Source organism: Myodes glareolus, chromosome 12 (assembly GCF_982192425.1).
Source record: "Myodes glareolus chromosome 12, mMyoGla1.1, whole genome shotgun sequence".
NCBI lineage: Eukaryota > Metazoa > Chordata > Mammalia > Rodentia > Cricetidae > Myodes > Myodes glareolus.
Window position 1 is genome coordinate 29,805,560 of NC_142037.1, and position 25,608 is coordinate 29,831,167.

The window sequence follows — 25,608 nt, forward strand, 5'->3', positions numbered from 1 at the left end:
GGGGTGTGCCAGCCTGCTTCTAGCTCCCATCCTGGATGAAAATATGGAGAAGACAGGGCTCTGTCCCCAGGGCACCTCTAGATAGCCCACTGAAGCCTGGTTTAGCCAAGGGTGCCAGGAAAGAGTCCCAACCCCAGCAGCCTCTGTAGCGTGATGAGCTGGGCTGATCTCACCCACCACAATCCTGACCCTGAACCCTAAACTCTGCAGGTCAGTGGTCCTCTGGTTTTCCTTGCAAATGGGTTCCACCCAAGGAATATTCATGCAGCTTCTATAAAGAATCAGGATCCATATTTAGTCCCAGAGGAGTAATATGGAAGGAGAGAAGGTTCTAGTAATTTGGACCCTTGGTTTGTCTATACCTTCTATTTATTCTATAAATATCAGAGGGGGCTCCTAAAAACACAGCATGGGCAGAGGAGTACACGGTGGAGGGGAAGGTGAGCCAGAGATAAAGTTAACACACATGCCCATGGGTCACTGAGGTCACTGTTGCTAAAACAGAAACCAGTTGTAACTATGTAGCTCAAAATGAGGCTCTAAATAAAGGTACTGTATGAAGAAACAAAACAAAACAAAAGTAAATAGAACAAATAAGAAGGTACTAGGAACATTTATTTCCTTTTCTAGACAGAGCCTCATGATATAGAGCCCAGGCTGGCCTGGAACTCACTGTGTAGACCAGGCCAGCCCTGAACTCGTGCCTGTTTCTGCCTCCCAAGTGCTGGGGTAAAAGGCATGTGCCACCATGCCAGACTAATAACAAAAACGTTTCAAAGGGTGGCACCTCTTAGTAAAGAACAAAGGGCATTCAACAAATGTGTTACCATTATCTTGGTAACAAGTTCCAGGCTTTACCTGAAGTCCTTCCCCTGCAGAGCCTGCTGCCATCTGTACCATCCTGAAGAGCATCAACAGTCAGGATGTGCTCAGGGGAACACAACACAAGTAGTCAACATGGTCTTAAAAGCCCATCTCAATCCTGTTTCCCTCCACCACATTTCTGGGTTTCCTTTAGGGGCGTTTCCTGTCGTTGAGATGGTCCCTTCTGCACTGAAGCTCCACATGTGGGGAAATGAGAACTCACTGAACGGCCACATCTCTGTCTTTGTGAAGTAGTGTCTCCTGCCACTTGACGTAGACTACAGGGCAGGGAGGTGGCTCAAGAGTGGAGGAAGGGACGCCTCTGACGAGCATGTACTGGAGATGTATATGCAGGCTTCCTTCTGGGGCGTGTGTGCATGTGTCAAGGATGCAGAGCCACACAGAGACAGATGCTTCCGATGGAACCCTGAAGAGCAGTGTGGACAAGTCAGCATCCACTTGAGCATGCCCACATGGAGAGCTGTTTAAAGACGGACAGAAACAGGGCTATCTGTGAAATGCCCTGCCAAACTTCAGCTTGGGGGTGTATGCTTCAGACCGCCTTGTTCTTGGTTTATTTTATTGCCTCCAAAACTGCAAAGAGTGGGCTGTCCACAGTCTCAGACTTTAGCATTCTTCCAGTAGGTTGGGCAAAAAGAAGCTGGGGAGAATATTGAGTAGATGGGGTGTTTTCCTCTGGGCTTCAGGGAGCCTTTCAACTGTCCTGTACTGAAAAATAACTTCTGTAGCCACGGTGTACACAGAATTGGGAAAGGCAGACTTTCCCTATATTTTTCCATGAATGAAGAGAGCAATGCTAACATTCCTGGCTGAGTTGAAGTGGGTCATACAAGATACTACCCAGATTTCTGCAGCCACATCACTCGGGCCTGACCTCTGACTTCTGCCTCCCCTGCTCTGTTCATATGGCTTCTGCATTCATGAGATTTCTTTGTAGCCTATGATATAAGGAGGCAATGTCCTCAGCAATAGGATCTTGTCACCAAGTTTTAGCTCTAGCCCTAGTTGAGGCGCCATTGGCAGTACATAGCTTCTAGGAGAGGGAAGTGGATTTCCTTCTAGGATGTGGCCCCAGGTAAGCTGCTCATGCCCCAGTGTATAGTCTTACCCTCCGACATACTGGCAGTTAACTGGACTCAGTGGGTTATGGAAAGTGTACATGAAATTTTGAGGCGAAATGCTGGGGTGGTAGAAGTAGTGGGGAGAGAGTCAGGGTGGATTTGATCAAAACATATTGCATGCATATGCATAATTCTCAAAAAAATAATTTAAATATATATTTTATAAAAAGAAACCGGGTGGAAGAAAGATCAGAAACCCTCATGGCCATGGGCTGCATGAAGCTAACCAGAGTATACATAAGAAAAGCCTATAGGATCTTCTGGAGATGGCTGGTGCTATGTAAATGACCTATAGAGGATCAGAACTTCTAGAGGCTGAGCCTTTGTCTGCACAGCTCAGTAGCCCACTTCCATATCCTTTTTCTATCTTAATAAACTGAAAGACTAAAATGATAGAAATGTTATTATTGCTGCCATTATCCATGTGTCTCTAGTTCAACTTATCGTCTGGGACACAAGACCCTGGAGATCCCAGGAGATGTGCCCTGGACTCTGATCTAAAGCACTCTCCTGCACCAAAATACAGCTGGATGCTTAGAATGTTTGGCCTGAGCCGAGTGGTCTAAAAAGTGGGCGTGTCAAGGACAAGGCTTCAGCAACCAGTTAGCAGGTCCTGGGATGGTAAGCGAGTTTTTATTGCTAGCATTCTATCCATGACCTTTGCTGGGCTTCACAAAGGGAAGGCAGAGAGGAGATTGGGAATCTCTGCCTCTTATCTTCATGGAATCTATGGTACTCAATAAAAAACACAAACTCTTGCCTTTGGGACCATAGGCTCTGGTTTCCAGCAGTGCAGGTGCCTAATGCTAGCCCTGGCTTCTCTACAAAAGAAATATGAAGCATGCTTTTTCTTCTGGAATGATTCATAAGAGAGCAGCTCTGAGAAGGAAGATGAAGTGATACAATATCTAAGTTTCAATCTAAACATACCAGGTGCAGACCTAGCCATTGCTATCAGAGCCCTAGAAACCCATTCCAAACACGGGTTGTGGTCTTAAGGTCTGCCCCGTCTGCTGTCTGCAGCAGGTTTGGGTTACATAAGTCCTGTGAGCCATCTGTCTAGTCATCCTCCCATGGTGTGGCCTGCCGCTTCCATGACCACAAATGTGGTGTTTTCATGCCAGCCCCACTCACATACAGGCATGGAACCTGCACAGCACTCATGTGCCTTGTCACACAGGACTCTCCAAGAACAGTCACAGAATCATCCTGATTCGAGTCAATGCAAATTTATTTACCAGTCATGGAGGCGTCTGACCACACCCATGTCCTGATGATAGAACATTGCAGCTGCCTGTGTGGAGGTTAGAAGCTAACGAGGCATCTGTATCTAGGCCATCTCTGAGCGCTTACAATTCTGCATTGCAATCAAACACACAGCCTGAAAACTGCACTATGGGAAGCAAGGTAGCAAAAAGGTATCCACCCTTTAGGAGGAAAACCACCAACCTGGAACCATCCAACCAAACCAACCAGAGCCAGGAGCAGGCAGCCTGCTACTTCACTCACTGCCGAAGCAGATAGATCTACTTCTTCCCACACTAAACAGAAATGCTTAGGGGGTGGGGATGCTGCTTTCTGATGCTCCTTTCTTTCTGATGCTGAATTCTTTCAGCACTTGGGACAGTTGTGGGTAATGAGAGTGGCCTTGCCCTCGTTGTGAAGGGCACGTCACAGACATATGGGTCATTTTCTTAGGGAGCAGTCCTTTGAAGTCAGCTAGTTTGACTATTCTAATACCGTCCATGAAAACACAAAACAAGGGGCAATGGGAACAGTGATGGCCACAGGCCACACTGCTGATTCTAGCATGATGTATACTCACAGTGACACACTTAGCCACCAGGGTGTTGTAATTACAGAACATGTTTGGCGACTGAAGGCATTTACCCACAGCAAAAAGAACATCACGAACAGGTCTCAGGAGAGGGTGCAAGGGGGAGATGAAGGCAGTGGGTGGAGCTCTAGGCCAAGAGCAGAATGGGGGTGATTCTGGAGGGGTGAACTAGGGTCCTTATGCTAATGCAGCAGGCACTTCACAAAACCCTAGCCTCACTCTGCTATTTTTTGTTTGTTTTTGTTTCGTTTTTTATGTGCTCTTAAGTCTGCAATTTCTTCATCTTCGAAAAGGCAATGGAGGCTCAAAAGAGGTACAGCGCACAGAACCAGTGTGAAAGCCAGAGTCTCCACTCTCTAACAAGGCTTTCAGACTTGGGAACATGCTGCATAGACGGGGCTCGTTCTGCACTCAGAGATTCATCTGCCTCTGCCTAGGGAGTGCTGGGATGGAAGGCAGGCACCACCATGGCCAGCCCAATTCTATACATGCTCACTTCCATCCTGCCACAAATGTTCTAGGAGGCCACAGGCTTCCTGTGGTGGGTGGGGATGGAGACAGTGGCTGGCTGGACAACGTACAGCCAGCCAGATCCTAGAGGACAGATGACCCGATCATCCACCAGGGAGGTCATTTGTACCACACACTCACACACCCCAACCAGACAACTTCAGGCTACTTTGTACCAGGAACACACAAGGGCACCCCTGTTCAAGCCATAGCGGGTGTCTACAATGTGCCACTGTCGCTATGCTCTCTGGCAAGCTTCTCTTTGGCTTGTCGCTGCTCTCCTCTTCCAGTTTGACCGCATGTCGTCCCCTGGTGAGTAGGGGAAACCATGGTCCACCCATGCCTGCAGATGCCCCTTCAATGTCAACACCTCCCGCGTGGCTGGCTCTCTATCTCTACCTCCTCGTTGACTTCTGAAAGTTCCTATGTGAATTGGCCAGCAGGTCCTCCAATGCCACACCTCACACTGAAGCCCAGGATATCCCAACAACAAAGGGGTCTTTTACAGTGTCAGGATGCTCATCTCAGGAGGGCCGGACAAACGGTTCTTCCTTCTGCCCTTCATCTCTTCTGCCTCCTCCACAGCACTGTGGCATCATGTCCACCCACCATTCTAGACAAGGCCCTGACTTTGGGTTTGTATGTTTCTCCTTCTACCATCCAACAATAAGAAGACCCTACTGAACTGATAATAGAGCCAGAATCTCTGAGCCAACCATATGATCCCCTCCATATCTGATGGGGTTGCCAACCAACCCCTTTGATTGACAGAGCCAGAATCCTCCCTGATTCCTACTCACTCTCTCTCCCTACCCTGCTCTTCGGCTAGGATTTCCTACTTCTCTGCCATCTTCAGAGTTGAGCACGACTACCTTCCCCACCCCAAGACTCTATTCTAATGGTACTTTAGCAAAGACGTCCTGGCCCTCTCTAGAAAGTTATGGAATCATTGTTTTTCTTTTACAACTATTCCCAGATAAGACTGACACGGCTCTTACCTCACATAGGTGCTCAGTAAGGCCATGCTTGAGAAACACCCATGTTAAACATCTGACTGTGGCTGGGGACTTCTAAACACTCCATCATAGGTGACCCCATGAACAACCTGGACCGAAGGGTTCTCTCTGCACATCCTTCTCTCCTCTCCAAGAGGGTAGAGAAAACAACCTGTATGATGACTTCTGTGTTGAGGCCTCCGGGAAAGGCTCCTGTACATCAGACCATTGCCAGGTAGACCTCACAGAGCTCCCTGGAATCTGTTCCATGGCGGGTTGGGAGGGGGTGTTTTCATGCATTGCCAGCATGGCACAGGGCCTGGTGATGATCTGCGACGATTTGAAGGTGGCAGAGCAAGCGACTTGAGGATAAGGGCATGCTTCTATTTCAAAGGGGGAGCTCCCACCTCTCCCCCTTTCCTTAAGGGCACAGAGGAATTGTCACATGCTGTTCAGGACGGCACAGCCCTATATGCCAGGCACTTCTAATTTAAACTACAAGGTCTAGGCTCATAACTATTATATAACAAGCAGGTGAATGTCATAACATTTTAGTGAGAGGTTCCCTGGAGCAGGGGTGACCCCAGGTCACAGATGGGGGTAAACATCAAGAATGTGAGTGTGTTTGCCCCCCTCCTTCCAAGTCCTTTGGAAGGAGTGGGGCGAACGTATGAAGATGGTCCCTAAGGTTTCTACCCTACTATTCAAAGAACCCTGAAAAATAACATGAAAATACTTTCACCTTAGCTGTGCCCAAGTGAAGCCGATCTCACTACAGTGAAGGGGATGGGGGCAGGATGGGAGTCACGGAGTTGGCTTAGAGGGATCCACAGTTTTACAGCTTACCACCCGGCTTCGTGTGCGTGGATTGTGGCCGGGAGGGATTCGATTTGGAGTGACCATAAGAACAATGCCTCTCATGCTTCCTGGAGCAAAAGTACTTTAGATCCTTATTTCAAAGTGACGGATATGGCTTCCTAAATGTTTGTGCAAATGTCAAACTCCCCGTCAACCTGAAACCACCTGGAAAGAAGTTAAGTGACAGGCAGTTAAATTAAGAAGTTATAATTTTGCTGAAATGTTTCAGGGACCTTTTCAGCCACAAGGACCAAACTAAGTGACTTCAATCGAGCTTAAAAATATCTTGAGTTAGAATAGACTACACATGCCACCCTTCCTCCCATGTGTATGCACACACACAGAGCCACACAGACACACACACACACACACACAGACACACACACACACACAGAGAGAGAGAGAGAGAGAGAGACAGACAGACAGACAGACAGACAGACAGTGGGAAGTAAAGACTGAACAAGTACAAAACATATAAGGACCTGGTGGACACTAAGCCACTCTCATAGGCTGCATCGTTGCACCCCAGGCCTGCACACCCACCTCAGCCCAGCTTCAGAAGCCAGCACAGCCGTCCAGCACCTTCTCTCTTTGACTCAACTCCATGGGTCCTGCAACTCTGAGCTACCATTGGGTCTCCAATGCCACCTCCAAAGTCATATTGGTAATAGAGGTGTTCTCATGGATGCTTCTGGAATGCCAGAGAAGTTTCTACTCCTTGCCCTTTCTAAAGAAGAAGGTCTGGAGACCTATTCTCAAACCCAGCACGGCACAAAAAGTGGAAGCTGCTCTTTTCATTTTTCCCTTTCTGTGTGTGCATGCGCACATGTGTGCATGTGTAAGTCAGAGGCCAGCCTTGGGTGTTGCCCCTCAGGTATGATCTTCTTTGGCTTCTTGAAGAGCCACTTACTGAGAACGGGGTACTGGCTGATTAGTCTAGGTGGGCCAGCTGGCAGACATCTTCCTGTTTCTGCCTCCCCAGCACTGGCCACCATGCCTGGATTTTTATGTGAGGGTGGTGGATAGTACTCAGGTCCCTATGCTTGTGTGACAAGCACTGTACCCACAGAGCCTCCCCTGCCCCCCACAGATGTTTTCTAAAGAGGACAACACATGGCTGGAGAGATGGCTCAGTGGTTAAGAGCACTGCCTGCTCTTCCAGAGGACTCGGGTTCAATTCCCAGCACCCACACGTCAGCTCACAACTGTCTGTAACTCCAGTTCCTGGGGATCTGACACCTTCACACCAATGGACATAAAATAAAGGGTTTTTTTTTAAAAAAAAAAAAAAAACGAGAACGACACATTTGGAAGCTGAAAGGATACAAAGGAGTGGGCCGGGAGGGTGAGGAGCAAATGTGGGTGGGGCCAGGAGGGGACACAATAAGAGGTAGATGCTGGTCAACTGAGTCAGCATTAGTAGCCAGTTGGGGACTGCGCAGGACCTCTTCCAAACACAGTCCAGGTTTCCATTACGGGGAAAAGATTCCAGAGCCCACTCTTGCCCTGGAACGATCACTCTAGGCCACTGTCACTCTCTGCCACCTGTGAATCTGAAAGAAGAGCTACCGAGCCTCCCACCGGAAGCTCTAGCTAGTAGACCCCCAAAGGCCCGCTGGCCAGGTTTCTGTGAGAAGTGTTGGCAGCACTCTCTCCTGGCACCACCTTGATGACTCTGGACCGGAGCTCCAAATGACAGGCAGGTGTAGACAGTCAGTGTCTGGTCAGTATGCAAACAAGGCATTCTAGGTATACCTCCCCGCAGGTCTGCAGGACCGGCTGCCACCAGTAGCTCTGGCCACAACACTCGGATTGGGGGACTCTCACTGCTGACATCTCCCCAAATCCTATGTGTCTGGAGAAAACAAAGAGGCCAGGGCCATGGACTCCCCAAAGACCAGGGAGGATCATAGGCTGGTGAGCCTAGGGCAGGGCCACCTTCAAGTTCAAGGCTGCAGAGCTGTTGGTACTCCCCGAGGTCTGGGGCAGCAGTCAGAAAGGGAAACAGGTGGCCCTTCTGTTCCAGCTAAAATAAAACCTCTGTTAGCTAAATAACCAAGCTATTATTCACATCCACAGCCTCTTCTGGGTTTGTGGCTGCTGGGGCAGTGTAATATCTGGGAAGTCTCTTAATTTTACTGGGCCTCAGTTTCCCCTGGACCCTACACTGCCCAAGATGGAAGGGCTTAGCAGGACTACTCTCCAACCATATCCTATTCCCGCAGCAGTTGTCTGTTCATGTTTGCTGCCTGAAATCATGCCCTGACTTGCCTCTGATCCTCTAGGATCCTGCGAAAGGCCAAAGGCCAGTTTCCAAGTCAGGTCAGGGAGCAGGCAGACCCAGTGTGACTGTTTAAGTCTCTAGGACAGTCAGGACACTCCAGAGATCCTTGCTGTGGTTCCTAGATCTCTAAGGAAAGAAGGAAGCTCATCAGCTTCCAGTCTGCCTACTTCTTCGGCTGTGAGTGGAACACAGTCTGTCACCGGCTACCATAGTATACAACATTAAGAGGCAGGTGGGTGAGGTGCAGGACCCTGAGGTTCAATCTGGCAACTCCAGAAAGATGCATGCTCTTTCACACGAGCCCAGCCACCAGGGGAGCAGAGAAGCTGGATTGCTGCTCCAGGGTAGCACGGAGATGATTTCTTCTAACCCTTTCCTCTTGTCATGGTTGGAAAAAAAGATAAAAAGCAAAGCACACGCATACGCGCATGCATACACACACCACACACACACACCACACACACACACACACACACACACGCACACACACACACAGTCACAAAAAGGGGAAGATGTCTAAAGATAACTGCTGGTTCCTGTCTTACTTTATCCATAAGCAGGGTCTAGAGCGGTTGGAGAGATGGCTCAGAGGTTAAGAACACTGGCTGCTCTTCCAGAGGTCCTGAGTTCAATTCCCAGGAACCACATGGTGGCTCACAACCATCTATAATGTGTTCTGGTGCCCTCTTCTGGCCTGCATTGCAGGCATATATGCAGGCAGAACACTGTATACATAGCTAACTAGTAACAACAACACAAAGGGGCTCGAACCCAGTATGGGTTGACCATGCTAAGAGCTTAACAGGCACATGCCATCAGCATTTCTCAAAAGCTCCTGGGGGTATACTTTCGGGAATATTTTCTCATTGAATTGTCATGATGCTCTCAAAAGGGAGGCAAATGGTGGGCTGTCCTGAGCAGGGGCCCTGCCCCAGGCCAGGCATCTTCTTGGTAAACTCTGAAAAGTTCTAGAAAGAAACAACCCTTCTGACTGAGTCTGAAGTCACAAGGAGGAGGCATCCAGGTAGGGCAAGAGATGCCCCAAGCAGAGGAAATAGCTCAGAGAAGGCAAAAGAACATTAAAGTAGGCCAGTGGGAGAATGGTCACTCAGGTACGGCGGGCACACATTGGGGAATGTGTCAAGTTCCAGGATACTGGGGATGGGGTAGAACCCCGGATCCGAGCCTGGTATGTTTTAAGAACTTGGGCTTCAGCCCTAACCGAAGCTCAAGCCACTGTTTCTCTTTCCCTGAAACTTGACATTGAGTGGGACTGATCAGATTAGCATCCTCTCGGCTTATTGCCAGCCCAAGCCTTCCCTGTTTCCTGGCCAAGCCATTATATCCCTATTGACCTGACCCTTTTGGGTGTCTGAGCTGCGGCTGCGATCCACGAGTCAGATTACAAAGAATCCAGTTTGCCATGCCGTGAAGTTTGGACTTTGTCTTTTGGGGAGTATGGAGCAGCTCAGAGGTCACATGTGCAGACTGCCACTGGCAGGAGTGACAAAGGCATGAAGATACCCCGCTGGTCACCCCAGAATCATTTAGAAGACAACAGCCTTGTTCTTAGGACCGGAGAGTTAAGTCTTGGGCATGTGAAAACAAAAGGTCCTACCACTAGGGAGCGCGGACAGGTCCATCAAGGAGTTTGGGGTGGGGGAGTGCTAGGGTCGGAAGAGGAGCAGGAGAGGAAGGAGGGGCTTTTCCTGCTGGGAGACCAGGATGCTCAGGAAATGACCAGAAGGCAGGCCTGGCACTGAAGCTAAGACTCCAGCCCCAGCCCCAGCCCTGGCTCCCCTTCTGCTGAGGCCACCTGTGAGTAAGATGAGGAGAGTTAAGGAACTGGAGAAGAAGGGCAGAGACAGGCCAGCTGACGATAGCATGGGGACTTAGGATCCTCTCCCGATGGCTTGCTATTTTAATACCCCCTTCATTAAATAATGTTTTGCCAATGGCCTCTACAGCTTATGAGCAAGGTTGGACGTGGAGCTGACAGGAGGTCACATAGAATGCTCCAGAAGCTGACCTTGCCCTGGGCAGGCAGGTGACTTGTCCAATAGTGAAAAGTGACAAGTTGCCAAATGTGACAGGGCAGGACGGTCAAGGATGTAAAGCGGGTCATGGTGGGGCGTACTCTACAGTTGACGGGAGTTTAAAGGGACAGACACCAAGGTTATGAAGCATCCAAGAAGCCAATAATAACCTAAGTGGAGAATAGACACCACAAGGACATCTGTGCGAAGTGAAGCCCTCTGGGTAAGCACCATTATGTGTACAAGGGGACAAAGACAAGAAGATAATGCTGTGACAGGCGTGGGTTGTGAGGGTTTAAAAGGTGTCTCCATGGCTGTAGCATTGTCTTAACACTAAGATGAGGCTTGAAGTGCAAGCCAGACCCACAAACAGTGGTGGGCAGAGTGAGCCGGTGCAGTGGCTCTCATGCAAGGCCCCAGAACACATGCAGGTTACCAGATAGATTCTCATAACCTACCCGAGGATGTTCGAGTCTGAAGTTCAGGTGCAGCCAGAATCTGCATTTTAAAATGTTCCTGAATGGTACTGAGAGTATTAGGACCCTTAAGAGACCTCTGTGAAGGAGAGGGACTTTGCAGCCCGCAGGCTCTGTGGCCACAGGTGACCGAGCCTCCTCCAAGGTGCTCATAGTCAAGGTCATCAGTTCAGCAAGCTCTCTGAGAAAAGGCCTTGGCTGGACTCTTGGGGACTTAAGGTCTTTATGGGCAGGTCAGTGGCAAGCCAGCGATCCTGTTTCTGGGGTGTATGGTTGTGACCACAGGGCTGTCCACGAGATGTTCCTTTGAGACAGCTGCTCACTTAACGACACTCACAAGCAATGCCCTTCTCTGATGTCAAAGTAGGATCTGAAGGCACACGGGTTGCTGGCACTGGTGATCTAATGTGCCATGTATCATTTATTTTTTAATTAAAACTACATTAATTCATTCATTAAGTGTGTGTGTGTGTGTGTGTGTGTGTGTGTGTGTGTGTGTGAGAGAGAGAGAGAGAGAGAGAGAGAGAGAGAGAGAGGACAAATTACAGAAGTCAGCTATTTTCTTCCACCACATGAGTTCCAGGACTAGAACTCGGGACATCTATCAGGCCTGAGGCAAGCACCATTACCTGTTGAGCATCTCCCAGGCCGGACCTTCATCTATAACAAGGCCTAGAGGGGAGGAGCCAGTTGACTGTGACAGAGCTGAGACCCAAACCTAGGGAGCATGACCTCATCCACAGGGTCCTCTGTCTGTGTTGCCAGCATTCAGTCACCAGTAAGGACATCTGTCAGCCTGGCCACCTGGGGTCTACAGCCTGAGCAGGTGTCAATGATTAGACACATCCATGCTGGGGCCAGAGTTCCCAGGGTGGAAGTCACACACAGCTGTCACTGCCCACACCCAAACTTGGACCTTCCTGGCCCAGAATTGCCAGGAAACTTCCTGGTGGGCCAGGAACAGTGTGGGGTGGACTAGCGACAGCCTGGGGACACACTCCATCGTTAGCACTTAGCCCCTCTGAACTGGACCTTGGCCAGCAGGAATGAGCCTGTGAGCCTACCATAAAGGAGTCACGGGAGAGACCCAGGGGAGGTTCCAACCTGATCAGAGAACTGACGCCAGGCAGCTCCAGAGTTCTGGGGGATACTAGCTGATCACTTATCCCCAGCTCACAGCTTCCCCAGGGCCTCTGTGTCATTTTGGTACTTATCTTGGTAGGCAGAGGTCAAGCCAAATTACATCTCTGATGAAAACAAGCCAAAAACGTAAACACCCTCACCTTTGGTCTTTCCCATTTTAGATGTCTTTTTCTCCTCCACCAACCTACAGGCCTCACTATATAGCATAAGAACAGCTAGGGTTTCTAACAGAGGAGAAAAAATGGCTACATCATAGGACCTGGTTCATCGCAAGGCAAGCTGTGCCTCCGGTCAGGGGTCCCACATTGATGCTGGCAGAAATCCCCTTTATAGGGATCCAGGCCACCTTCCGGTTGGGGAGGATACTAGCCAAGAGTGTCAAGTGTAATTAATGTAGAACCATGTGGGCACACTGGCCTGGTTTTGACCCTCTGGCTGGGCCCACCTGTATAGACGGGGAACTGATCCAGAAAGAATAGCAAGCCAGCCCTCGGAGAGGCCCCAGCATGGCCTCTCAAGACAGGGCTGCAGTGTGAGCCATCACGGGGAGAGAATGCATGGCGCTGTGAACCCGAGTCACATCCAAGAAGCTGAAAGTCTTACCCAGCGCACATAAAGAATGGAGATTGCCTAAGACCCCCATCCTCCTAAGTTTAAGGGAGAGCTTTTGTGTACAGAGGAAGCATCTGTGTACTGTGGCTGTGCCCAGGGTAATGGCTTCCACTGGACTCAGGTTTCCTGGGGAGCAGGCCCTCCACTCAGCTCTCTGTGTAGTCCTCAGTGTGTAGCAGTGTTTAGGCAGCCTCCGAATGTTTGCAATTGTCAGAGTTGCACAAAGAGAACCAGTGAGGTGAAGGACCTTCAGCTGGCGAAGGTGCTCGCCTGATAAACTTGAAGGACCTGGGTCCTTCAATCCTGAGGACCCCACCCCATGGTGAAAGGAAAAAAACCAATCCTCTGTAAGCCTCTGTGAGTTTATCATGGCATGCATGCCAGCAAGCACACACAAATAATCATATGTGATGAAAAGTATGTTTTAAAAGAGTTGAACAAAGCAACTGAAACTAGTTTGAAAACTTGACTAAACTGGAAGGTGAAGGACCGCTTTCTTTCAGGTTTTTCGTCTCTAACAACGAAATTAATATGTGCTAATATTTATTGAGCACATACTATGTGCCAGTCACTCTCCCAACAGCTTTACTCAGGACACCATTTACCATCTGCTAATCTCCAGAAAACAGGAACTGCCATTATCCTCATTTTACAGATTGAAAAACTGAGGCAAAACAGAATGGCAATCTGCCATGCCCAGAGCACACAGTAAGAGCTGAGGTTCAGGTTGGGAAGGACTCCCTGGTCCACGGTACCACTGGGAAGTGCTGGAGTTTTTAGAGGTGGGGCCCAGCAGAGGTTTCTAGTTGCTGGTGGCAGTCCCTGAAAGGGGCATATGGGTGTCTGTCCCTTCCTCGCTGATTTTCTTCTCAGATGCCATGAGGTGGGCAGTTTGGACTCCATCTGATCCCACCATGATGTGCAGCCTCACCACAAGCCCCAGAGCAACAGGGCCAACCACAGACAGATGTCTCCAGAACCAGGCCAAGATAAGCCTCTCCCCTTTTTAAGGCAAACGTCTCGGGTGTTTTGTTATGCTGGCGGAACTCTGACTAGCATAGCTTACGTGACCTCCAGTGTCCACGTGGGACTGATGTGTACCAAGTGATTCACTCGGAGGAAAATTATTTCTGTCTCCTAAACCAGAATGAGGTAGTTAGAATGTTAGAACTATAAGCCTGCAACCAGAAAGGGGATCCATTTACAGAAACCTGAGTGAAGCAGTGAAATACCCCCACCCTGCTCCAGGACCATTTCAGGAAGACATAGCCACGAAGACCTTTCAGGGGCAAGGCCTGAACTTGTTGGGAGAGGGTCACGAACCCATCCTGGGAACTTCCCTGTCAATAACTACCCCAGATCTACCCCTCCACATTTCCTAGCGTGATTTGATTGGCTTAGTACCCTGTTCCACTCTAGGGCAAGGCAGGGATGTGTACCAGTTGCCTCTCCCATCATCACATGACAGAGACACGGAAGCATGGAAGGAGGTGTGGCTGATTCCAGGAGAGAAGGCAAGTGGCTAGAGCAGCTATATTTGTCTGATGTGGGAAAGGAAGCAGAGGAAGCAGGCCAGCCCAAGAGGCCACATTGCCTCAAAGGGCTGTTCCCAGTGATCTGTTTCTGCCAGCCGACATCATAAAGGCTTCACAAACCTGCATACCAGCACTACCATATGAGAACCAAGCATGTAACAAACCTGAAGGCACTTCAGATGCAAACCATAACAAGAGGAGACTCCCCTCCTCAGTGCTTCTCTCTCTCTCTCTCTCTCTCTCTCTCTCTCTCTCTCTCTCTCTCTCTCTCACACACACACACACACACACACACACACAACACACACACACACACACACACATTCTGTGACAAAATTTAAGGGAGGAAGGTCTTATTTCAGCTTACAGATTGGGGGTAAATTCCACCATGTACAGAAGGAAAGCATGATGGTGTTCGTTGTGCTAGGAGATACAGCCAGGACTCTGCAGGCCAAGAAGCAGAGAAAGAGGACCCTTGGTGCACTCTATCCTCTTTGCATTCAGTCTGGGAGCCCAGCCTGTGGGATGATCCCACACACATTCAAAATGAGTCTTCCCTCCTCAGCTAGAGTTTTCTGAAGATGCCCTCACAGACGTGTCTAGAGGTGTGCCTTGAGGCCCTAGGTCTCTCTTAACTTGTTTGAAAGACCAGAATTAACAGCTACACCTAGAGAAGCCGAGGCAAGGCAGCCATCACAGCATGGGAGTGGCCATGGGTGCCGCTTGCCAAGCCCTTACTTTACAACCTCAATCCCCCAAGCAAGCTGTTGGCTGTCGTCAGGTTGTAGGGTACTGTGGGTTTGTCTGCGTATTGTCCCTGTTCTCTGGCGTTGTGATGTCATCCCCCAGGGGTGAAAGGGCAAGGAGAACTGGATGCTGGTTTAGCAAAGGATTGTCATACTGAAAAAGTCAAAGCCCAGGGAGTTGGCTGGAAGTCAAGAGAGACAGGCCCCACTGGTCTCGCCTGGGGCTCACCTGCTGGGATATGCAGCCTGCCCTCAGCCTTTGTTCTTTCTGAGGCATCCCAGAACCACTGGTTCACAAAAATCACTCCCGTGGGCAGTGAGGCAGAAACATACACAGGCTGACAAGATAGTTTAGCATGTAAAGGCTCTTCTTACACAAACCCGATGATCTGAGGTCAATCTGTGGAACCCACACCAAAGGAGACGATCATTTCTGAGAGCTTTCCTTAGCCCTTCCCACACACACCATAGCACGTTGTCCTGTGTACTCACGCAAAACATCAACAACAATAATAAATCTATAAAACAAAAACAAAGAACCAAAGAAACTCACGCATAGCTCTTGTTCTGCAAATAAAAAAATGATGGGACCAGCTCTGATAGGCTCCATCTCCCTCAAAGGTCAAAGATCCCTTCGAGTGGTCCATTGAAGGTGAGCTGTCATGCCCTGAGTGGGCCTCTACGTGCAAAAGGATGCAGGATGCTCCTGATGGCTTTAGTCTAACCAGAAGTCAGGCTGCCTGAGAGCAGATGACAACCCTGCTTGGTTCTGAATATACGGGAGATGGAGAGACGCTGGGGGAGGTGGGGACAGAAGAAAAGGCAGGGAGCAGGTGTGACTCTGCAGGTCAGTCCAAAGCCCTCTTGTCTAGGCAGATGTATGGGAGCTTTCAAAGACAAATCAAGTCAGGAAATGCAAATGAAGCAGCAGGACTCTGAAGGCTGCAAAGCAAAGACCTTGACCCGGCCAGCTTCTCCCAGGTGGTTCTGAACCCCAGCAAACACCAGTGTCAGGCTGAAGCCAGTTACAGTGTGTTTGTATGACTGACTTGGCTCATGTGAACAGCTAGACCCACAATACCTTCCTCACCACAGGACTCCTGGGTCAGGTGCCTCAGCAACCCGGCATCCAACAAACTGGGATCCATCACGGCTTTCTAACAGGGTGCTGAGGCCTGCACAAGAGGAGTCAGCACCTCACTGAGGCAGCCAGCCGACCTGACACCTCCAGGCCCCGAGCAGAGGAACACGGCTATTCCCTCTATTATAGCTCCGTCCATCAACCTCCAATCTGTAGTCTGTGCATTCACGGCTGTGTGTCTCCTGAGCTCCGCAGGCAGAGTGCTCTGGGATGAAAAGCATCCTAGCAATTTGGCCTGCAGAACAAAAGCCCATCAGCTCTCGGTGCTGAACATAAGGCAGCTTGACTTCGCGATCAATCAGTCTGGTAGCGGGGGAATCTCTCCCCCACATTTCCTGCACTTTGCAAGGAAGCCAGGAGCAGACTGAGTGCTGGGCACTGGGGAAGGCAGGGGGTGAGCTCACATCTGCCCTTGCGCTGACCAGGCTGTCCATGGACCCCAGGTTCTGGGCACCGCACTGAGAACCGCATTTAGGATCCCCTTAGACTTTCTCATCAGCTCCTACAGAGGGTTCTCTGAAGCTCGGGGCTGCCCTGCTAGGCCAAACACCTTTGGCCTGGCTTTGGAGGTCTCTCATAATCCAGCTCGCTTCACCTTTTCCCACTTGATCCCCAGAGCCCCTCCAGGACAGCGGTAGAACAACAGGTCCTCTGGGCTCCCTCTGCTGTGTTGTCCTCTGCTTTGGGGCCTCTCACCATTCTGGCTTCCTTCTGGGAGCATTCTCCCAGTTCAGGCCAACTTTGACCCTATGCGAGTGACAGCCCTGCCCCTCTTCTCTCACGAGGTCCGTGCAGGCGATGGTACTGACACCAGTCACAGGCCTGGGGTGGAGCCCCAGCTCCCACCTAAATGACTCACTCAGCACAGTTTATCAAATCTTACTTTGAAAAGAAACAACAATAACAGCACTAACTTCCAGAACTGGAAGAAGGAGGAAAATGAAATATTAACATGCCTGTCAATCATCACTCAGCACAGCGTTTGACACACTGTTAATTCTATGAGGGGAAAAAATCCCCACTGTCTAAAAGTTACTGAGGTTTATTCAACTGGCATTAGTTATTTACCTCAACTTTCCTCTTCCTCCCTCTCCTCCCTCCCTCCCTCCCTCCCTCCCTCCCTCCCTCCCTCCCTCCCTCCTCTTCTTCCACCCCTTCCATGTCCCTTTCCCCTCTGTCTTTCTTCTTAACGTGTGCTGCTGCAGATCAACCCTGGGCCTTGTGTGGGCTCGGCAAGCACTCGATTACTGAGCTGCTCTCTGGGTCTAGGATTCTGAGACCAGGGGAGCTGCCTGCTTTAAAGGTTTGGGAATGACGCCCTGCCCCAGTCTTCAAAACTGGCTGCTTCTACAGTAAAGATCGCTCCTAGGCCACTTGAATTCTCCCTCTGCAAATCCCTGCAGCACGTCCCCCACCCCCGAGTCTGTCTCGCACGGCTCAGTGTTGTTCATTATGGTTTTTCGATCTTAGTTTTGTTTAATTGCTTACTGGCTGCCTTCCTTTGTTCCCATGCAGAGGGGAGTGGGAGGGTAGGTACATTCTGACTGGATCGGTTCTGTTGCTAAGGGCACAGTGGTTGTCTAAGTCAGAGCCTCAGACTTGGTTTATTTATCTAAGAAGAGAGAAAGCAACCCCCTTCTTATTTACTTGGGACAATATGCTGCAAATGCCCCCCTCCCCACGCACGTACACATACAGAATCTGTTTATCGTATCTGCAAGCGCAGTGAAAACCATCTCCCCAGAGTTCGCTTGGAAAATTACTCTGAACACTTTCAGTTCAATGAGGCCTGTGATTATAATCGGCTCTTTCTTAATTCCTAATTGGACCCCTCTGGCTCATATGGCAGGGGCTGTACTGTACGGCCTACCACACCCAGCAGGGAAGCCCAGGAGGGCTGAAGGTGAAAGGTGGAAGGCTGTGGCCTGGCTGAGGGGCTGACAAGGCCCCTCAAAGGGCTATGTGCCTGCCAATACTGTGCCATCATCCTGGATGTGATCTATCACCAAACACGAGGGCAGCGGCTTCAAATTCCTAAGGCTCTGCCTAGGCCTCTTGGGTGTCAGCATCATTCAGACCCACTTGGAAGAGGACGGGATGGGAAAGTGTGAAGTCCTGGAGAGGCTTCCTAGCCACAGAATGGAAAAGTCAGCTCTTGAGCAGACTCTGGGCCTGCCACCTCCTGTGGTCCACAGGATCCAGGGTCTGAGAACTAAGTGAAGCAGGTGTCACAGGCTTTCTTCACAGAGAGGGGTGGAGACGGTAGATATGGACACATGACCGGCAGGATCCTGCATCCAAGCAAACAAGGATGCCTCAGCAGAGTGCAGACAGATTGGGGGAGGGGGTTGTACAACCTCCCACGCTTCAGTAGGGATCCACACACCATCAGGGCAGATGACCCGCCTCTTCCTTCTCCCCACCTGCCTTCCCTGCCCTTTACTTTGCCAGGCTAACTGCTGAGGACAAGAGACAAACACTTCTGTTACTCTGTGAGTTAATTACTTTTCTTCTGGCTGTAACCAAATGCCTGGCATGAAACAACATAGGAAGGGAAGGATTTGTTTGGGCTTGGAGTTTCATGGTGCAGTCTATCCTGGTGGGGCAGGTGTGGTGATGGGAGGGGCTAGCAGTGGCAACAGGAGTGTAAGGAGTATAAGGCTGTCTGCTCACATCTCTGTGGACCAGCAAGCAGAGAGTGACTGGGCTATAATCCTCAAGGCCAGCTCTCCAGGAACCTGCTTCCTCTGAGGAGGCCTCAGCCCCTAAACATTCTGCGAAGAGTAGCTGGGGACAAAGTACTCAATAATAGCTTGTGGGGAAATTTCACATTCAAACCATGACTCTCACGTAAGCATGGGGGCCTCCTGGGAAGGCTTGTGCTGCTCCTATATTTGCCATAGGTGGGGCTGAGGAAGGCAGGGATCGATGTGTGGGTCTAAGGACCATTCCTCTGTTCCGTAGGGAGAAGGAAATGTCCGTGGGAGTAGGCTCCCACACCCATAACCTACACTTTCCCCTAAGGTTAAGGTTGCACCATCTCTAGAGGCTGAAGAGCCAAACTGCTTCCTTTTTGTCTTTCAAGTGCCTTCTGGAAGTTATTTCCTTCCAGCTCTTATCCCAAGTTACACATGCTAAAAATAACCACCAAGTTATGTTTTTCTCCCATGAAAGAGAACTCTGTATCTTCAGTGGGCATTGGAGGTGGGCAGCGGGCGAATGCAGTTTGAAGACGTCCCTGGGGTATGATGTGCCCAGGGCGAGCACCCTCTGCAGGATGGAATGTGGAGAGCAGTCTTGGATCCTACCAAAGATACATTCTCTCATGCCCTGCCTACAGAAATGTGTGGCACACATTCTGGAACAAATTGCCAGCACCTATTCTCCATAGCAACGCAGACACCTATCTGCTCCAGTAAATTCCCATGCTGACTTAAGTCACCCAGCAAAAGAACAAACATGTATGCCAATCTCGGACTATCAACAAGACTTCTCCATGGGAGGGGGAAGGGATGGCTTCTTGGCAGCACCAGATTCTTGGGCTACAATTGGGGCAGGAAGTAGACAATAAAGAAAAGGGATTGACAGAAGAGAATTCCCAAAGCCACTGACCGTGAGAGGACAGTGAGGGAATAAGGTCACCACTGTTGTATGACATTGTCAGGTGAAAAAAACTAATGAATGACAATAGACCCTGACTTAAAAACCATGTGCACCACACGGTGCATGCGTGAAATAGTGTTCCTCACAACCCTCAAACGTGAGGTTATTTCCTGCCATCCCCTCTGCAATTGCACCATGAAGGGGTCTTCCATTCCTGGTTGTGTCTTTGTAAGAAACACTCCATGGTAGGAGAAGCATGGGATACAGGATTGGGAAGGCAAAGCCACCCTCCTCCTGTGCCACTTGTGTGTGACCACAGGGACATCATTTCATTTCCTTGAGTGGATGGTTTCCCCACCTGGAAAGCAAAGTTCCATTTCTATGGCTCTGACAGAAGGTAACATAGGGGACTTATTTCAGCCTCCACTTCCAGGTTACCATCTGTCATTGCGGGGAAGTCACACTGGTAAGAGCCTGAAGAATCCGACCCCAGCACATCACATCCACAGTCAGGGGCAGAGACATAAACGCATGCTTGCTCACACGCTCACTTGTCTGTGCCCAGCTCAGTCCCTCCACTCCTCCATGGTTCAGGATTTCCTGCCTAGGGAATGGGCCACTCACAGTGGACTGGGTCTTCCCAAACCAACTAACTTAAATAATCTCCTACAGACATGCCCACGGGCCAATCAAATATAGCCAGTCCCTCCTGAGACTGTCTCTGGGGTGACACGAGGTGTGACAAGGTGGCAGTTAAAGCTGGCCGTCACAAGTGCTGATGATCTTGTGGTTGGGAGAATGAGAACGACCCGAGGAAGCTCTGCAACTACAAGGTACAATACAAATGACGCGTATCACTAAAGCAGGGCTCAAAGGGTTATGGCAAAGCACAGGTTTATAAAGGGGGCCTTGCCTGCGAGCCAGGGCTCAGCATTAGGTTTCTACTTCAAAGGCAGAACTGACATGTGAAGCGTCTGTGGAGGACCAGAAGTCTGAGCTATGCCCATGTGGTAACCTCAGTGTCAAACTCTTGTCTGCATAATCTCAGAGAGGCTGAATGAGTAGATGTACTTCTGCTTCCTTCTGGAGCTATCTTAAAGTTCAGAAAAGAATCAGCAATTTTCACATGTGCATATATAACTTTGGCCTATCGCTATTCTGAAAACCTTCTTTTTTTTTTGCAATTAATAAACCCTAACCAAGCCAAATAAATTATTTGGCTATTGCCCTGTAATCCATCTGATACTAGATAAACATGAACTATCATGGTTTAATAGTTATTTCAATCTGCATCCCATTTATCAAAACAGTTTTTGCACTAAGTCAAATTTTGGTATACTGTAGATTTTCATGATTCTTTTATAAATTTTTTCTCTTGCTCAAGACAGCCCTACCAATCAAAAGGCAAGTAAGTTCAGAAGGTGAAAGTGTCTTACTTGGGTATGACAGCAATGCACAGAGTCATTCCCTCTAGGTGGGTGGCCTCTTCTTTGCTGTGATTATATTTTTTAAATACAGTGTCTGCTCTGAGGCACTTTATCTGCAATTAAGGCTGTCTACCATTAGGTGGCAGTAGGGTCATAATCATGATTTTCCGCATAAACTTGACTAGATTACTTCTAGCAGGAGATGGGGGTAGGAATCTGTATTTCTTCCTTTTTCAAAAAAAAAATTGAAAAATGAAAACAACTACATTTGGCAGTATCAGAGGAGTAATCTTAGTCTTTAGTACTTAATATGAACAAATATTCAGTATTTATGGCCTTTAATAACTCGTCACTAAATATTTAATTGCTGGGATTTAAAAGTATTCTCCCCCACCCAAAATAGATACAGACTTCATTCTAAACCCTCTGAGAATCCTAAGCCTGGGTGCCAACACCTGCTTTTGAGTTACTGGACCCCATGCCCTTGTTTCTACAGTCCTGTCTCCTCCATGGCAGGGTACCAGAGAGTCTGACTGTTTGACTGACAAAGGCCCTGGTTCCCGAGAAGAAGAAAGCAAGGATATGGCGGCAGGCACTTGAGAGTGATGAATGCCAAGACATGGGAAGAGGGGATGCTAAATGTTAACAAGAAAAATGTGATGCTGGACTCTGGGGTTGGGGGTGGCGATTCCTCCTGCTAAGGGTGATCCTGAGATGGAGACTCCAATCAAGAGGGTGGCATTTCCAAAGAAGACCCTTCCGCAATGACACTTACTCATGGTCAGCTACTGCTCACAGCACTTCATACGGGAGGGGTGCAGAACACATATACTCATGCTGACAGTCAGGCGGCGTCACACAGGTCTCATCACTAGAGGCAACCTGGGCAAGACCACACTGGCTCCTGAGCATGCATGTCACTTTACAGCTTGGGCGCCTGTGAGACAGTACTTAGCTGTCCCAGGAGGGACCATGTTTTCTTCCCTGTCCTGGCTTTGCAGAGGAAAACACCTTTTAGCAAATCAAGTGACGGTAGGTACCACACCTCATCCTGTTCTCAGGTTTAGCTGTGTCTTTTTGACTCTTTGCTTTGTCTGGTCACATTTTCCTGAGAGAGCAGGAGTAGACATGAAAAGATTTATTCTGTTTAAAAGCAGTGGATGGGCCAGGGAAATGGCTGGGTGTGTGGGAGGGTGGTTATAGTATATGCTGCCAAGTCTGGCTACCAGAGTTCAGTCCCCAGACATACATGGTAGAAGTTGATAACCACCTCTCACGTGTTGTCCTTTGACCTCCACATGCACATGAGCATATTCACACACAAAATAAGTAAAACTTTAAAAACATAATATAACAAAAGGAGTTGAGGCAGTTTTAAGCTACAAAGTACATCATCCCAATCACTGCTCCATCTCTCTGTTTGTACAGGTTTGTGTATATGTGTACATACGTGTGTGCATGCTTGAATCCAAGTATACACACACACACACACACCACACACACACATCGAATCCAGAAGTTAACACTGAGTGTTTTTCTCTATTGCTCTCCAGCTTAATTTTCATGCCAAGGTTCACCTCAAGTTCATTGATTGACTTGTCTGACTGGCCAGCAAGCTCCAGCATTGGCATGCCTCTACCTCCCAAGTGCTAGGGTTACAGACTCACACCACCATGTTCGATCTCACGTGCATGATGGAGATCACACTCAGGTTCTCAGGCTTGCATGGCAAGAATTTAATGCTTGCACACCCCATGACCATTCTCCCAGCCCTCACTGCTGTTTTATACACTGATTGGAGTAATGTATTTGAATAAATGGCTCTTAGAGTTGGGAAGGATGGGTGATGTTCTGTAGTTCCTTCCCATGGCTTTGTGACAAATGGTCACTCCATGGCTGCCTGTCCCTGCTCCGGGAGACCCTCACTCCTCTACGAGGCAGTTCCACTTGCTTTAGTCTATGACTAGATGGGAGCACATCCTTCTACAAGCTGCCTCCCATCCCCAGTGGGTCAGAACCCTCTTCCTCTCTGCATCCGCAATCTAAGGTCTTGAGTGCTGGTCTGTCTGTCCCTCTTGTGAGTTCCTTGAGATCCACAGTCACCTTCCTTCTCTGTGGGTCCTAAGCAATATCCTGAAGTCTCCCTTGAGTCCTAGAGTAGGGAGAACCTCTTTTCTGTCCCTTGTAATAAGCAAGCACACCTGTCTTGTCCTCTGAACCGAGGGCGCACAGCCTCTGTCTTTGATGGACAGCCCAGCTAATCCCTGGATGAGTCCTCAGTCTCTTAGGGTATTTTCTTCTTGGTGCAGGGTTTCCTCAGCTTCTCTTCTCGGCTGGATTACCCTCGCCCTCATCAGTTCTGAGTATCAGGTAGACTGTCCTCAATGTATATATGTCCTGGTCTGGTGAGCAGTGGGACCATCTCCACAGAGCTCTTGTGAGCCCCAGGTCCCAATGGTTCCTCAGTTACTCTGGCGGTTGGGACTGAGGCAAAGCGGGATCCTGTGTTTGCACTGACTCACCACTTAGCAGGGTTATTTTATTAATAATAAACTGCGTTATGTTACATTAAAGAAAAGTGCGTGATGGCGAGTGCATGGGTCTACTCTTAACAGGAGTCAGAGTGCTCACTGCCTTGGTGGTGGCTTCAGCGTGTCAGACAGAGTTCTCAGACATGTGCCTCCAGGCACAGGCCTCAGGTCTGCAGAGTCAATCCAGTCCCTGTTATCAAGGCATCGGATGTTGTTTAGGGCCCACAGAGGAGGATGGTGACTGTGGACCACAAGGGACCCACAAGAGGGACAGACAGACCAGCACTCAAGACCTTAGGTTGGGAGTACAGGGAAGAAAGAGGGTCCTGACCCACTGGGGATGGGGGGCAGCTTGTAGAAAGATGTGTCCCCCCCCCCCCGTCTAGTCAGAGACTAAAGCAACCCATAGCAATAACAACTCCAATCATGCTTCAACCCACATGGAAGCCTGGCTAAGCTGGAGACTTCCGGTCTAGAGAAGGTTGGAGAACTTAGGATGGAAAGTTAGTCGATGTCTCCGACGACTGGCTCATGAAGAATCCCAGCCTCCAGCAGACTGGCTCTGACCACCCAGTGTCTTGCCTGAGTGTTCTCTGAACCTCTCAGCTCCCACTGGCACAGCCATGGTGCAGTTCCAAACAGCAGGCAGGCATCTTGGGTATAGATTTTGAGTCCTCTACTTCCTCAGCCCACTCAGACTTCACACTTTCCCCCCAACCTGTTTTTGCCTGGAACGGTTTCTCTAAAAGGAACACGAAGCCTCTTTTCTTTCCCTCTTTAGAATAAAACACTTCTCTGAGACCATCTGCCCTGGAAATGCATCCAGATATGTTGGTGGCTCTTCTTCTGAGACCGCAGACCAACACCATAGGTCCCCAGTGTCCGAGCCCTGCAGGTATATGTGTGCCCATTCTTTTTAATTTTTTGAAGATTTATTTTATGTGTATTTTGCCTTCATGTATATCTGTGCAGTGTGTGTGTGCCTGGCACCTGAGGAGGATAGAGGGGGCATTGAATTTCTTGGAACTGGAGTTCTGGGTACTTGGAATCGAACCTGGGGTCTCTGCAAAACAACAAATGTTCTTAACTGCTTGGCTATCTTCCCAGCCCCATTCATTCTTGTCTACCCTGAAGGCTGCTGTAGGTTGACATTAAAAACTAAAGGGTGTTGGAGCACCTCCTCTAGCACAACGGGGAGTCAAAACAGGCTAACGAGGGAGGGGTAGGCAGGGGAGGTGGGGCCAGGAGTCCTAGATTTAAGGTGTGCTTCATCCATGAGTCAGCATGTATCTTAGTCAAGGGACTTCATCTTGTCCTACCTAAGCTTTCTTTGAGCCACAGACAGGAAGCCCAGTGCAAGAAGGCTGAGATAGTCTGGGGTTATGGTAGGTGCCATATTTCTAGGTCCAAGGCCACTGCTCTATGCCCACAGACCTGCATTTCTGCATAGCGCCTGGCAAGGAACACGTTAATATTCTTAGTCTATAAGTAGCTCCTGCGGTTGTAGATAAAATTAAGTGGCGTGGCTATTTTGGTAGAAAGTCAGGTAAAAAAAAAAAAAGCTGAAAAATAAGCTCCCTGTCAAATGCCAGCCCCCCCGCTCCCCGCCACACACACCCTGTTCTTTTTTTATGCCCATTTGGTATTTGTTTTTAATTCTGGCTGATTGTCAGTTTTAAAACCTGATGCATAGCGTGGCTTGCTATTCCGGAGGCGTTATTTTAAGATAAAACAATGTAAATTCTGCCTTGGGATGGCAGATGGCTGGCAGTTCGCTGTTTGGCAATGCAACTGGTATGGTATGTTGAGGATTGAGAGCAGCAGGTACAGGGCTCAATTCGAAACCGCCACAGATGCTCGGAGGGAGC

The 25,608-nt window shown here is 49.3% G+C and overlaps 1 protein-coding gene across 3 annotated transcripts in view; it reads right to left on the reverse strand.

Moving 5' to 3' along the window:
• Positions 1 to 25,608, reverse strand: part of Msra (methionine sulfoxide reductase A) — a 313,151-nt gene that overhangs the window by 25,601 nt on the left and 261,942 nt on the right. The gene's annotated exons all lie outside the window — the stretch shown is intronic.